This window comes from Vicugna pacos, chromosome 5, assembly GCF_048564905.1.
Source record: "Vicugna pacos chromosome 5, VicPac4, whole genome shotgun sequence".
Taxonomy (NCBI): domain Eukaryota; kingdom Metazoa; phylum Chordata; class Mammalia; order Artiodactyla; family Camelidae; genus Vicugna; species Vicugna pacos.
The window spans coordinates 75,073,969-75,087,948 of NC_132991.1; positions in this window are offsets into that span (position 1 = coordinate 75,073,969).

Consider the following 13,980-nt stretch of genomic DNA (forward strand, 5'->3'; position numbering starts at 1 on the left):
TGATTGCAGGATGTCAAGCTCTTCATACGTGCAAATTTTTTCAAGGAAGCCGAGAATGAGCAGCAAAAAGAGGTGAAAGTATTTCTAGACCCCAAAAGCAGTGTTTTTAAAAATCTGTATCTGTCTTTTACTTCCTTAAGTATTCAAAACATAAAAGTCCATACAATAAAGGTATGATTTAAATAATAGCCCAATAGTTCATTTTGTGTTATTGTGCACGAATATGGCAGGCAGACTCTTAAGATAGCTCTCAGTGATCTCCATTTCATATTTATGTCCTGTGCTACCCTCTCCTCTTAAATGTGGGTTGGATCTGGTTTTGGTAACACTTCTAATGAACAGGATATGGCAGATACTATGGAATGTTAATTATCAGATTAGGTTACACAAAAAGACTGTGGCTCCTGCCTTAAGGAATTTCTTTTTCTGTCTCACTTGAATTCTTCATTCTTGAGACAGCAAACTGCCATGTTATGTGCGGCCCTTTGGAGAGACTGATTTGGCAAAGCACTGGCCATAGAGAATATCAGGCTTCCCAACTGCCATGTGAGTGAGTTGGAAAGTGGATCCTCCTCAGATGAGCTATGGACTGGATGCAGTTCATAAGAGTTCTTGAACCAAAAGCACCCAGCTAATCCATTCTATGTGAGAATTCTTGACTCATAGAAACTGTAATATAAAAAGTTTGTGTTTTCAGCTGCTAAGTTCGGGGACTATTTGTTGCTCAGCAATAGCTAGCTAGCTAGCTATTATTTGTCCAGATATAGATAGATGATCAAATAGATAGGCCAGAGTAACTTTATTCTTTTATTTTTTTTCATTATTTTAAAAAAATTTTTATTGCCATCTGCAAAGCTGTGAAGTGATAAGGCAATTGATTAACTCAAAATCTTCTATGAGTGACTTTGGAGAAGGCTGATCACATAATTGTGCCTAAAGTACACAAAATGGCCTTGAAACTTCCACTCTGGGCTTAGACAAGCTTCTCACCTTAGCAATTCCCAGGAAGAATCATTTCAGAGCAGATTCTGTTTAGATAGGATTTATGCAGAGACTTGGATTGCAATGCTACTCAGAGAAGTCTCTGTTTTCAAATGTATCAAATCACTTTTCTAGTGTGATTTTTTTCCTGAAATTTAGCACTAAGCTGGAACTTTTGGGATTATTTTGTATAGAACTTGGTCTCCAAACACTGTGGATGGTAAATATTAGCTCTTGCTAGATTTTTGAATTACCTAAATTTATCTCAGTATTAATGCTTTTAACCCTCTTCCTTTACTTTTGAAAATGTCAACTTTTTTAAAATTCATACTTCAGGCTGAAAAGACTTCTTATTCCCACCATTACTCTAGTATTTTAGTTCTTTAATCTACTTGCCTTTTCTCAGAAAATCATGACAGTCTGATGTATAATTTATTCTCATAGGTATCCGATAAAGTCTTTTGAATTGAGTTACTAATCAATTGTATAGTAATGTGTTACCTCCAATAATATTTGCCTGATTCCTTCACTTAACATTTAATGACTAGCTATTAGAGATCTGTGCTAGTTATAAATCTAAGTAAAATCCTTATGGATTTCAGGGGTAAAAGAAACACTTTAGAGAAATCACTGTGAGAAATGACAACCTTTTCTAACATCTGGAAAATTGTATGATCCATGACCTAGCTAACTACTAGGACTAAGAGAAAAACAATATCATAGGCATTGTAAAAGCAACCGTAGGTAGACTCAGTTGAAGTAACTTCCAAATATTGAACTCTCCTATTTTTCCCTAAACTGCCCTAGAAGGAGTTAAGTTTCTATAATTTTGTTGTTATAAAGAATAAAATAGCATAGAGAAAAATACTTAAATTGAGGGAAAAGATTAGTTTAATTCAGTTTTTTTTATAGTATATTATCATGCTAAACAATGGAACTTCAGTTTTACAGGTGAACTTCCTTAATATTCCACTTTTAAAAAAGATATATGTTCATATATTTCTTATTTAGTTGCTATCATCCAAGAAAATCTTATGTAAAGAAAAAAATGGCAAATGCCAATGAAGGAGCAGCCTGTGAGTCTGAATGAATATTACCTCAGAGTCTTTAAAGCCATTGCCTAAAATCTCACCTCTAGGTCATAGTGGACTAAGCAGTACTTAGACATCGTGAAGTTTAACTAGTGTTCTTGATTAAGCCACTGTGCCTATAAACATAGTAGCTGCAAACACAAAAGGGGCACAAAGAAACAGCTCATGTGTCACAGAGAATTAAAGAAAACAACCCAACCTGCAAGACTCTAGTTTTGTCTGAGTTCTCTCAATATTGCTGCTTATTTTTTCAAAACCTTACACTTCCTTTCGAATACTCAGTGGCCTTACAACACATCCTTTCCTATCCCACATCTTCACCTCAGTACCTGGACTTGCACAGCTCTGTTAAAACTGAGACTGAGCTTGGAATTCTTCCATATGTCTTTTTTTTTCCCCATCTGGAACAAGTTTGGAATTTAAAATCAACAAAGAAAAAACTTAGGTGCTTTGTGCCCTTAAAAGCCATATAAGAAATTAAGTTTTAATAAAGAGTTTTGATCAAAAGGACAAACATAATATCAAAACTGGTATTAACAATAGGATATTGTACTTCATCCTAACAGTAGGATAAAATAGTTGATGGCTATTTTTATCATTGGATCACTTTACAGAATAAGTCTATAGTCAACATACATTACATTAGACACTCCTAGACAAAAGACATACTATATCTAATGCTTTGATCTCACTAGAGGCAGTATGCATTCTGGTTAAGAATTCAAATGGTTCTGTCTTATCTTGACTCTGTTATTTACCAAGCTACATTAACTTGGGCAAATTACTAAACGTTTTGTGTCTCAAATTCTTCACAGATAAAATGGGACTAAATATACACCAAACTCATTGGGCTGTTGCAAATGAAAAATAGAAAAGTAACAATTCCTATTGCAGAATTTACAGTCTCACAGAAATTGAACCAATAATTAAAAAGCTATTGTGTCTTTGAAGAAAACATTGAGGTCACTGTGGAAATATTAAATAAAAATGACAACTAATGAAATCTACTGTGAAATTATTTAAGGTAAGCAAAAATTTATTCTGGCCCTTAAATAGTTTCCTTCTCATAATATAGTTAGAAAATTCTTATAGACAGTGTAAAAATCTCACCTAATAATGCTATATATTAACTCTCTAATATGCACCATTCTCTAATATTTATCCCTAATGTTTCCATTTTGGGGCAAAAAAGGAAATTGTTTCACAGGCAAGAAATATTTATTGTTAAATAAATAAAAAATGAGTTTCTTTTACATGCTATTCTTTAAAAAACATTCAAATCTTACTTTGTGTCTTAAAAGTTTTTCATCACCACAGTACTTCTATTTCAAATTAGCAACCATATTTTTAAAATATGCTGTAAAAGTTTATTTTGAGTTTCATGTTTTTTCTAACTAAAGGTTAATTGGACATTGCTTTGAACTCTACTCCTTAAGAAATCACTCTCATAAAGTAGAATGGAGTTTGCATACAGATCAGGTGTTTTTTGCATACAAATGAGTACTTGAGATTGCATTATTTCATTCATAGGGTCTATGTTAATACAAATAGAAACAGAATATTGACTGATTGATAATTACTTCAAAAGATTTTTCATTGTTTCCCTTTAAAATTAAAATCCTTATATTTTAAGCATCAACAAATTGTGGTGTTTGGGATAATATTTAATTTTAATTTGCTATTTAGAATTAGAAATAAGTGTAACTCATAATTCAACTCTATTATTAAGAAATAATAACTGCATATGAAACATTTAACTGAAAAAGTTTAAATAATCTGTTTTATCTAGGATAGTTAGATATAATTAGGGTTTTTGCATATATACTATTAAAAAAGCTGGAAGGGTCATGTCTTGTTACTTCAAAATTTTTATAGAACTTATGTGGAAAAATAACTTAGCTGGAATAGATTCATTAGAGAAATATGAAGGGAAAAGGAAAGGACCAATTTGGGGAAGAAAAATAATCAGGTGCCAAAAACAGAGGGACATGAGTGCCAATTTAAAAAAAAAAAAATCTTACTGCTTTCTAAAGCATGGCTGTATTTTAAATATTTAATGTATTATTAAAATATGCAAATAATATTTTTGAGTTACCTATAGTTACTCTCTACCTATGTGAAATATAGCCTAAATTTTGAGTGACTTTAACCTCATCTTCTCCCCTATAATCCAGTTGGTTCTTTGATCATTGTATTCTCATTCTGATTACTGCTAATGTATAGCAGAAAATGTGAGTTAAGACTACTGTTTTAGACTATTGCATTAAGATTATTAAACTTCAGGAAAATGAATTTAATATATTTTTTAAATTATCCCACTGCCTGTTTTCAAAAATAAAACCTAGTTATCAAGCCCTGGCACAATTTATCTCAAACCATTACAAGTTACCTAAAAAAAAAAAAAAAAGAATAAAATTCTCATCAGCATAAAAAATAAAAGGTAATATATTGACATATATTGACATTATCTGAAAGGATGTCTGATCACTTGGAGGGTGATAAGATGAAGGAAAATAATATCTTTTCATCTCTATAGAATAATTTTGAGCTCCTAAAAAAGTGAAAAGTACAACGTCCTTCTCCCATTTTCTATAGGAATACCAAACAATCCTACTCCTCCATCTCTCAAATTTTTTTCTTTTCTTATTAACCCAGCTACTGAATTATCTAACTTAGGTTCTTGTTTCCTAGAGACTTTATCAGAGGGGAAACTAGAAGAAATCAGGTATGGGAAGACAAACAGGAATATAGTTTTGTGGAAAGCATAGCTTCAGAAATTTAATTGTGAAGTATTGAAACAAAGGTAAGAGTATTGCCAGATGTATTTGTGGGATACAAATTTCCTCTATAATTTAACAGAGCTGTTTCACATGAAATTTAGTCTATTAACAATAATCAAATAATGACGAAGTCTTATTTTGAACTGACATTCAACATGATAATGTAAGGTGAACTAACATGAGTTCTAGGTGAAAACAAACAAAAACCAGTATAAAATAAACATAAATATGATCCTGAAAGATAAATAGCATTCACATTCCTGAAAGAGATATTTGCTTCAGGAACAAGAAACATCAAAACAATAGTTTGAGTTGTGAAGGAAAAGCCAGGCTGGTCTAACAAGATAACTCACAAGTCTAGGAATGTGAAGGAGAAGCTGGGCTGGGCTAACAAGACTACTCACAAATATTAGTATCAGAGTACTGATCTGAGTTCTGCTGGGCTAACTTGTAAATCTACATTAATTAGTGTTGGTTTGCTATTCATGGTTTTTTTGCTAGCCAGCTGGATTTTCAAAGAGATATATCTGGCTTTGGAATGTTGGTTTGCTGCCTCCCTGCCTCCACTTTTGTGATAATGATGTTGCTGAAGCTGTCCAATGCCTATTGGCCGAACACCCCAAGCTTGTACTTTACCCTATAAAACCTCATGCGCACGTCTTGGAGGTGCTCAGAACTTCGGAGCAGAAGCCCCTCTGAGCCCACCGGCATAATATATCTGAGTACGCCAACCCTCCGAGTGGTGCTTGTTTCCTGGCTGGCCTGTCGTTTCTATAACAGAGGCACTTAGAAAGGATTAAGAGGATAAAAAGGGGTAGGAAAGGGTGAGATGAAACAACATGGTGAATACACAAGGCAGCAGCTTGTGACGCAGACGACAAGCTAAGATGAGAAAGAAAAGGAATAGTTAGGGAAATGTTCTAGGGAAACTCAAAAAGCAGGGGTATATTGGGCAAGAAAAGCCAGACAAAGACCAGAACTTGCTACGATTCATTTGTAGAAAATTTCAGAAGAGGCAGAACTAATCAAAAGTGACAGAGGCACATCAATGATTACATTGGCCCAGGGTGGCAGAGGCACATCAATGATTACATTGGCCCAGGGTGGCAGGGATTGACTGCAAATAGGAATGAGAGAACTTTCCAGTGGTGAAAAAATATCCTGTATTTTGACTGTGCATTGTTTACCGAGGTAAATACATTTGACATAATTTTGTGAAGTCATTGAAGAGGTACTTTTCATTGTATTTGAGTTGTATCTCAGTAAATTTGAAGAAAAATGATGTGGTAAAACACAATACATATGGAGATTACATTTTAAATGTGTTGGAAAATAAAAACAATAAAAATAAAGACATAATTTAAGAGGAAGAAAATATTTAGGTGCTAAATTTGAATACAGTCAATTAGGTTTTGCTACATTCCGCATAAAATGAATGAGATTAGTTTCATGCAGAATTTCATCCTATTAAAATGGAAAATAATAAAAGTTTGAATAAATATTTAAGACTTTGTAAATAAAGTATTTTGATAAATACTTGAGATTTTAAAAAATATTTTCTTACTTTTTTTTTTAAATCTAAGCATCAAAGAGTGATTAGTACCTTATCACCTCAAAAGAAACCAAAGAAACCACACTGACTGCCTGTAATCTGTAAATGAAAAATACTGCAAACCGTATCAGTAAACAAAGAATTCTGAAACCATCAAGTCATCAGCCACTGCCGCCATCCCCCAGTGAAGATGGGCCTGCAGCCCGGCCTCTGCAGCCACTCACAGCGGTGCACTCTGAGGGGACTCAGAATAAGAAAGGACAGGATACTGGCCCTAGATAGCTAGGTGCTTGTCAAAGGAATGAATTCAGTGGGCACCAATGTTTGCTCCCTCCCATAACATAGAAAAGTGCTAAATTCTTTAACTTGAGATGCCTGGTTTTCTTAAGTTAACAAGTAATCTTTTAATGTTCCAACTACCTGGTCTTTGTTGTAAAGCTCCTCTATATCCTAGCTCCTCCCCTACTTCTTCGGAGCAGTCCCTCAGAGCCATCTGAGAGGCTGTCATCCCAGGCTCGAAGGGATCTGAGTCCTCAGAAATGTCTGCCAAATAAAACTTAACTCTCAACTTTTAGGCTGTGCATTTATTTCAGTCAACAAATCAATGCTTAAAAGCAACTGAACAATGTCTTTGTTTAGAAAAGAAGCAACTTAGTTAATATTCTTGTATTATTACCACAAAAAATTACATTTTTACCTGGTAAGGGAGCAGAAACTAACCAGTCTTAATGCCCTTGGTGGAATATTTGAAAACATTTTCTGAGTACATAAAAAATGTCCTATAATTTTTGGATCAGGAAATTACAGAATAGGAAATTTGATGGCGACTATTAAAATGAGTTAAATGATTTCCTTGGTTGTGATTACAAAATAAAAAAAAATATGAAAGTAAATTCTTACAATGGATGGCTTATAAGAGTATTGAGTTAACATAATCTGGATTTCAAATTCCAGATTGTAATAAACTTACTTTTTATCAAATTATCGTTTTATTCATGATGTAACATTATAAAAACCAATGCTAAGGATGAAATATATATCGTTTTTGTTGTGGGCCAGTGATGTGGGTTGGTAGAAAGAATTACCAGAGATGGAGAAGAGTTTAGGAAAGTTTAATAGGTACCTGCTATAAGCAACAGCAGGCCACACAGGCGAGAGGTACCTGCATGAGCGTGGTGGCCGTACAGGGTCTTTTACTGGAGGGCGGGAGCTCTGCACACAAGGAATAGGGGCTGCATGATCAGTTTGTGCACAGGCACCTGATTGGTTCTAAGATCTGTCAGGGACTTCTCTGGACAATGGGTTTTGAGGCTTTGATAAGGGCAGGATGTGAGGCCTGTCTGCCCACCTAGGGTATTGTGAACTGGGCTATCTCTCGGTGTGATGAGTTTTGTTAGGGAAAACACACATCAAGAGAAGATGTTTTATAGCTTGCAGAAATGCAGGTATGCAGAATGTCCTGGATTGGGGAGTGAGGGTTAAGATGTCAATGGCTTCCGACACACAGAGAGCCCAGGAGTGAGGGTTTTGTGACTCCAGAGAGTGCCAGCCAGTTCCCCAGTATTTAAGATACAAAACTAAGAAAAAAAATGGCACACATATGTGGAAGTTGAGAAGTCAGGAAAGTTGGCTGGTGAGAGGCACATGTTTATGACACTTCTCCCTATCAGCTATCCACAGGAATAATGATATTTTAAGTATGAATAGTTAAAACAATGCCACACTTTGCTCTTCCCTGATACCCAGCTGGAAGTAATGATAGAGCCAACAGCCAGTGGAAAGCAACTTCTCTGTTCTTTGTGGGAAGTTTGTGGGGAAAGTCACCATTTTATGGCTGCTCTATTGGGACCTAATGAAATAAAATAGATTAACCCCATGAAACATGGGAAAGGCTTGCTCCCACAATCTTACAACACAATAATCTCATCGATACTGGAAAAGAATTTTTCCCCTTTGGTGCAGCTGATGGAGTATGAACTTCTTGAATGATAAACATGGTGCCCACAACTTTAAGGACATCTTTTATATAAATCCATAATTTCCAGTACACAAGCATGTTCAATACTAGTCGACGGGGGAAGGAAAATTATCCTTCTCTTGCCTGCTTAGCTACAAACACCCAAAAATAAAAAATCCAACAGTTTGGCCACTAGCTTTACGTGATGGTAATTTTAAGTATGAGAGAATAAAGAACTATGTGGTCAAAGAAAGGTTACTAACCATTTAGCACAGTGGTTCCTTGTTTTATTGAGCACTGAATCATCTGGTGGAATTAAAGAAATAGTGGTGCCTGGGACCCATGCCCAGAGATTCTATTCAGTCGGTCAGAGCACAGCCAGGCTATGAATTGTTGAAAACTCTTCAGTTGATTTTAATAAACAGCCAATGCTGCAAATCGCTCTGATTTAAAGTGGTGGAAATATATTAAGCAAAACAACTATATCATATTAAGGCAAATTTCATTTAAAAAAATGCAATATACACATTTAATGTTTTTAATGGGATTTAAGATGTTACCCATATAAATGAAATGTGCTGAGCACATGGTCAAATTCTATTTAAAAAAAGTCTTGAAATTAAAAGTGCATTGAGAAAATAAAGAATAGAATGGACACTGGTGAAAATGAGGATACTGGTCTTGAAGAATTTTATAAGATCACAAAGCAAAAATACAAACTATAGAACAGTAGACACTGAAGTTAGATTAGTGGCACAGATCCCAGTTGAGCAAGGAAGAAAGAAATATTAGCATACAATATTTCATTTTGTTTTATTGTTTTTTTAGGCTTTCTTCACAGCTTGGAAGTAATCCTAAGTGTCAGGTCAGATAAAAAGGTAGATAAATCCTGGTTAAATTTTCAAACATAAGGCTAATAAAGAAAACATTCTACCAGGTTTTAGGAAAAAATAACCCTAATATCTTTGTTTTCAGAAACAAATCTCCCTGTTGATTTCAAGTTAACTACAGCAGCACTAACTTTGTATTTGCAAATTCAGCTCCTGTGATTAAGAGTAAATATTTCCAGCCAAGAAAGAGAAAGAAATATACCATATGATATCACTCATATGTGGAATCTAAAAAAAAGACAAATGAACTTATATATAAAACAGAAACAGACTCACGGACATAGAATACAGACTTGTGGTTGCCAGGCGGGAGGAGAGTGGGAAGGGATAAACTGAGAATTCGAGATTTGCAGATACTGACTGGTGTATATAAAACAGATAAACAAGTTTATACTGAATAGCACAGGGAAATAAATTCAATATCTTGTAGTAGCTCACAGTGAAGAAGAATATCAAAATGAATATATGTATATTCATGTATGACTGAAGAATTGTGCTGTACACCAGTAATTGACACAACATTGTAAACTGACTATACCTCAATTAAAAAAAAATAAAGGCAAGTTTGAGCAAAAAAAAGAAAAAAAAAAGAGTATACATTTCCAAATAGCTTTTTAAAAGGTAGTAAAATTGGGATTCCTTGGCTGTTTTTGACTGATCAGCCACACTCTGAACTAATCATTGTCTCCAGAAAAATAATATAAGCTGATTACCTTTCACTAGGTTACATGACCATACCTTGTGCTAAGGGTGATGTTAGTTTCTTCCAAAGTAGATGGTATGAGAATGGATAATTAGTGACCCCTAAAAGCAACACCTTGATACAATAAATTTTCACCATTAGGAGCACGAAGCTGTTAAAAATTTTATACAACAGACAACATGGTATTAAATATAAAGACAGATAGCATAAATGAAAATATCTATGCATAGGGATAGAGAGGGCCTGGGGAAACCACACTTTGTACCTTGAAATTGTGGAGAGTCACAGGAAAGAACCATATTAAGTCTGTGCCTCAGAAGAGGATATTCAAATTAGCTGAGAGTTGGCAAATCTGGAGGGAACTGGGGGCCAGGATGAATATGGAAGGGGTATTTATGTTCAAATTGTGCACCTTTGTGGATCTGAAAGGTATCTAAAAAGACATGTTGCCAACTTGATGCTAGAAATATCTGTCTTAGAATGCATGTCAAAGATGGCTCATCTAACAAAATTGGATTGGCCTTAGTATCACCAACCATACAGTTGGTTAGTGCTTTGGCTAAAGACCGTATTAGGAAGACCTCCTTTGCAGTTGACCATTCTGTCGGCAAGAAACAACCTATTTCACAAGCAAAACAATTTTTTTAATGGTATTGAGTTTTCTATCATTTGATTAAGTAATTATAATTCTTGGTAGTTATTTTGGAAAATAATCAGACAGGAATAATGCTTTCCAGGAAATGTATGTATCCTAAAAAAATGTATATAGTAAATAGAATGTTAAGAATTAGCTACATGATGGAAATGTTTTGGAACCATAAAGTATATATCTAATTACAAGAAAAATGTTCTCAACACAATGTGTTTTCAACAGTCAGGATGTAAACTGAAAGAATATAAATGGAAAAATAAACTATCTATGTACCTATCTACCTATATATCTATCTGTCTATCCATTTATCATTTCTTTCTTTTTCTAATTATGAGAGGTTTTTATTTAATTCTTTTTATTTTCAATATTTTATCTTTTAAAATATGAGCAACTCTGTTTTATGTATTTTAAAAAACAATATCCAAAAATATTAAAATTCTTATATAAAAAGTTGGAATATTTAAATCATAGATTTTATTTTCACTGAGAAACTCTTAACTCTAAAGTGAGTGACTATCTCTTAATCACCAAAGAATAGTAATTTGGCTGTAGAAAATCCTTATGACAATGGTGAACATAGTAGAGATTTAGTATGTTGCAGAATTGACAAGTCAAGAACAGGCATAAGGCAAAAAGATAAAGGGCATTTTCCATCAGGTGTATCAGGTAATCATATTTGTTTTCTAGGGCTTCCATAGTACAGTTTAACAAATTACAACAAATTGGGTTGTTTAAAATAATGGAAGTGTATTCTCTCACAGTTCAGGAAGCCAGAAGTTCAAAATCAAGATAAAATCAAGGTTGGCTCCTTCTGGAAATTCTGGGGGGGAATCTGTCCCATGACCCTCTCCTAGCTTCTGGTAGCTGCTGGCGATCTTTGGTGCTCTTTGCTTTGTAGATGCATCACCCAGTCTCTGCCTGTATCTTCACATTATTTTCTTCTCTGTGTATCTGTGTCTGTTTCCAAAATTCCTCCTCTTTCCTCCTATAAAGACTCCAGTCGTTAAATTAAGGCTCACCCAATATCTAGGAAGATTTCTTCTCAATATCTTTAACTATTTACATTTGCAAAGACCCCATTTCCAAATGAGGTCACATCCTCAGTTTCCTAAAATATGAATTTGGGGGGAACATTATTCCATCCACTACAGTAATGGATTATTAAAACCTTGCAAACTAACATCTTCTCTGACAACAAAGGGAATAAATTGTTTTAATTATTAAAAAATTTAATATTTTAAAGCTTTTAATACTTAGATCCAAGACATGGCAAAAGTAAAAATCATCTGTGCTTCTGATTTTTTAATGACTATTTAGGTGAAATTATAAAACTGTGTGGAAAAGTCTAAATACTTTGATTATAAAAATATGATCCCATGTTTATTTATTAATTTTTAAAATATAACTTTTCTCTCTATAATACTGAACTATTTGCTTTTACTTGTCAAAAATTGTGAATTCTAAAGTTTCAGCAATACTTGTGGGTTCGTCACCAGTTGTGGGTTCTGGCCAGCAGAAGTCCCACCGAGACGGAATGAATTACTCAAGACTCTGGGGAAAAGTCATGAGAGCGAGAGGGAGTCGGGAGCCAACTCCAGGAGCCTCTCAAATCTCTCATATTTATTGAGTACAGTTGAAGCAGGAATTTAGGGAAGGACAGGGTGGGATCACAATGAGTACAAAGGCTTTGTTTATTGTTGGTGTTTGGCTCAAGGTCAGAAGACCCTTTTTGGAGAATCATGTTCATGTTGAGCCTTTTAGCTTATCAGGACAGAACGTATGAGAATCAGAGGCTTAACAACATTTTTCTTGGACTCAGGTGGCTGTGCCTGTCTTAGGTTGCCCCTCTCAGGGGATCTTATCCGTCATTGGCTAAGCAGCCTTCTCACCTCTGAGTCTGCAGCTTTTTACCATTCCAGCCCAAGGCTGTTTTGGGGATAGAAGACTAACAGCAGGCACACCCAGCGTTTATAGCCAGGGGGCCTGGGTCATTGCTAAAACCTCAAGGCAGTTACTAAGCACATCTTCTTTAAGGAGATAAGCGGCTGGGATCTGTTACAATTTGTTAACCCAATCATGGGCTCCCACAAGTTGTAGTAACAATAATATGAAAGTTATTTTCATCTGAATAAATATTTCATGAAGTTTAACATTACTTATTTAATCACATCCATTTGCAATAAATTAGTTTAAGAAAGTGAAGCCAGTTGAAAATTTACAGCTCTTCAAAACATGGTGTTACTAATCAAATTAATATGAAATGTAACTTATAAGCTTTAAACAATCCACACTGGCCTGGTTCTTAAATTTAAGTAACCATTTATATGATTTAAATCATGTCTTTAAGATACAAGAGCACATTGCATAGGTTTAGATTGAAGGAATTGGAAGATAAATTTATAAACCCCCAAATGTATAAAGTTTTACAAAGGTATCATTATTTCTTTATCTCTATTTGGTAGAAGTAAAATTTAGATAGGCAAAATGAAGGACATTTATTTTTAAATCTATTAATACTAGAAATGGATTATTATAGGATATAGTAATATATATTTTCTTTAGCAACAGGTCCCAATAGACTAGGCATATGCAGCTTGATGTAGAATCAAGGAGATAAAATTGTCTATAAAATGTTCTGTTACTCTCAATTAAAGAAAAGTTAGAATATCCTGTAAATCGCTGAAACGGTCTTGATGGCATTGGTATTAGTTAGCTGGAACATGGAACCAGAAGCCACTTTCAACTCTTGATTCTGGGAATTTAAATTCAGGATAGAATTATGAGGATAGTTTTAGTTATTTAAGACTGGCTATTTTAAGAGAGACATACCTTGAAGTATGTCTCCTAAATGAAGTGAAAAAAACAGGATGAGACATCACTCTGCTCAAGAAGCTCCCCTTTTTAACCAGGGGATTTTCTTGACCAAAAAGGTTTGTCCATCTGATACATGGTCACCTTCAACCTTCTCTATAACAATTTCGGGAGATTTGTGGAGCAGGGAACCTCCCCTAAAACCCATTCCATAATGCATGCAATTTGGTATGTGTAGACTGAGCACCTGTCTCCAAGATGAGAGCTGGGGGATCATGTGCACTCTGCTACTTCACTGCATGATATTTTTTCCTCCATGATATTTTTTCCTCCAATGATGGCACTTTTATATTTATAATACATGTTACCAGTGACATGATGTCTGAGTTCAAGCACTTGACACTATACCGATATTAAAATCATTGAGATATATAACAAGCTAAACAGAAACCATTTGACAACATAAATAATTATGACATTATTAGAATCTGCCCTCTCTTTTATCTCTTCAGACATGGGAATCATATTATTTCAGTCTGTATTTAATACCATGCAAAACAGAA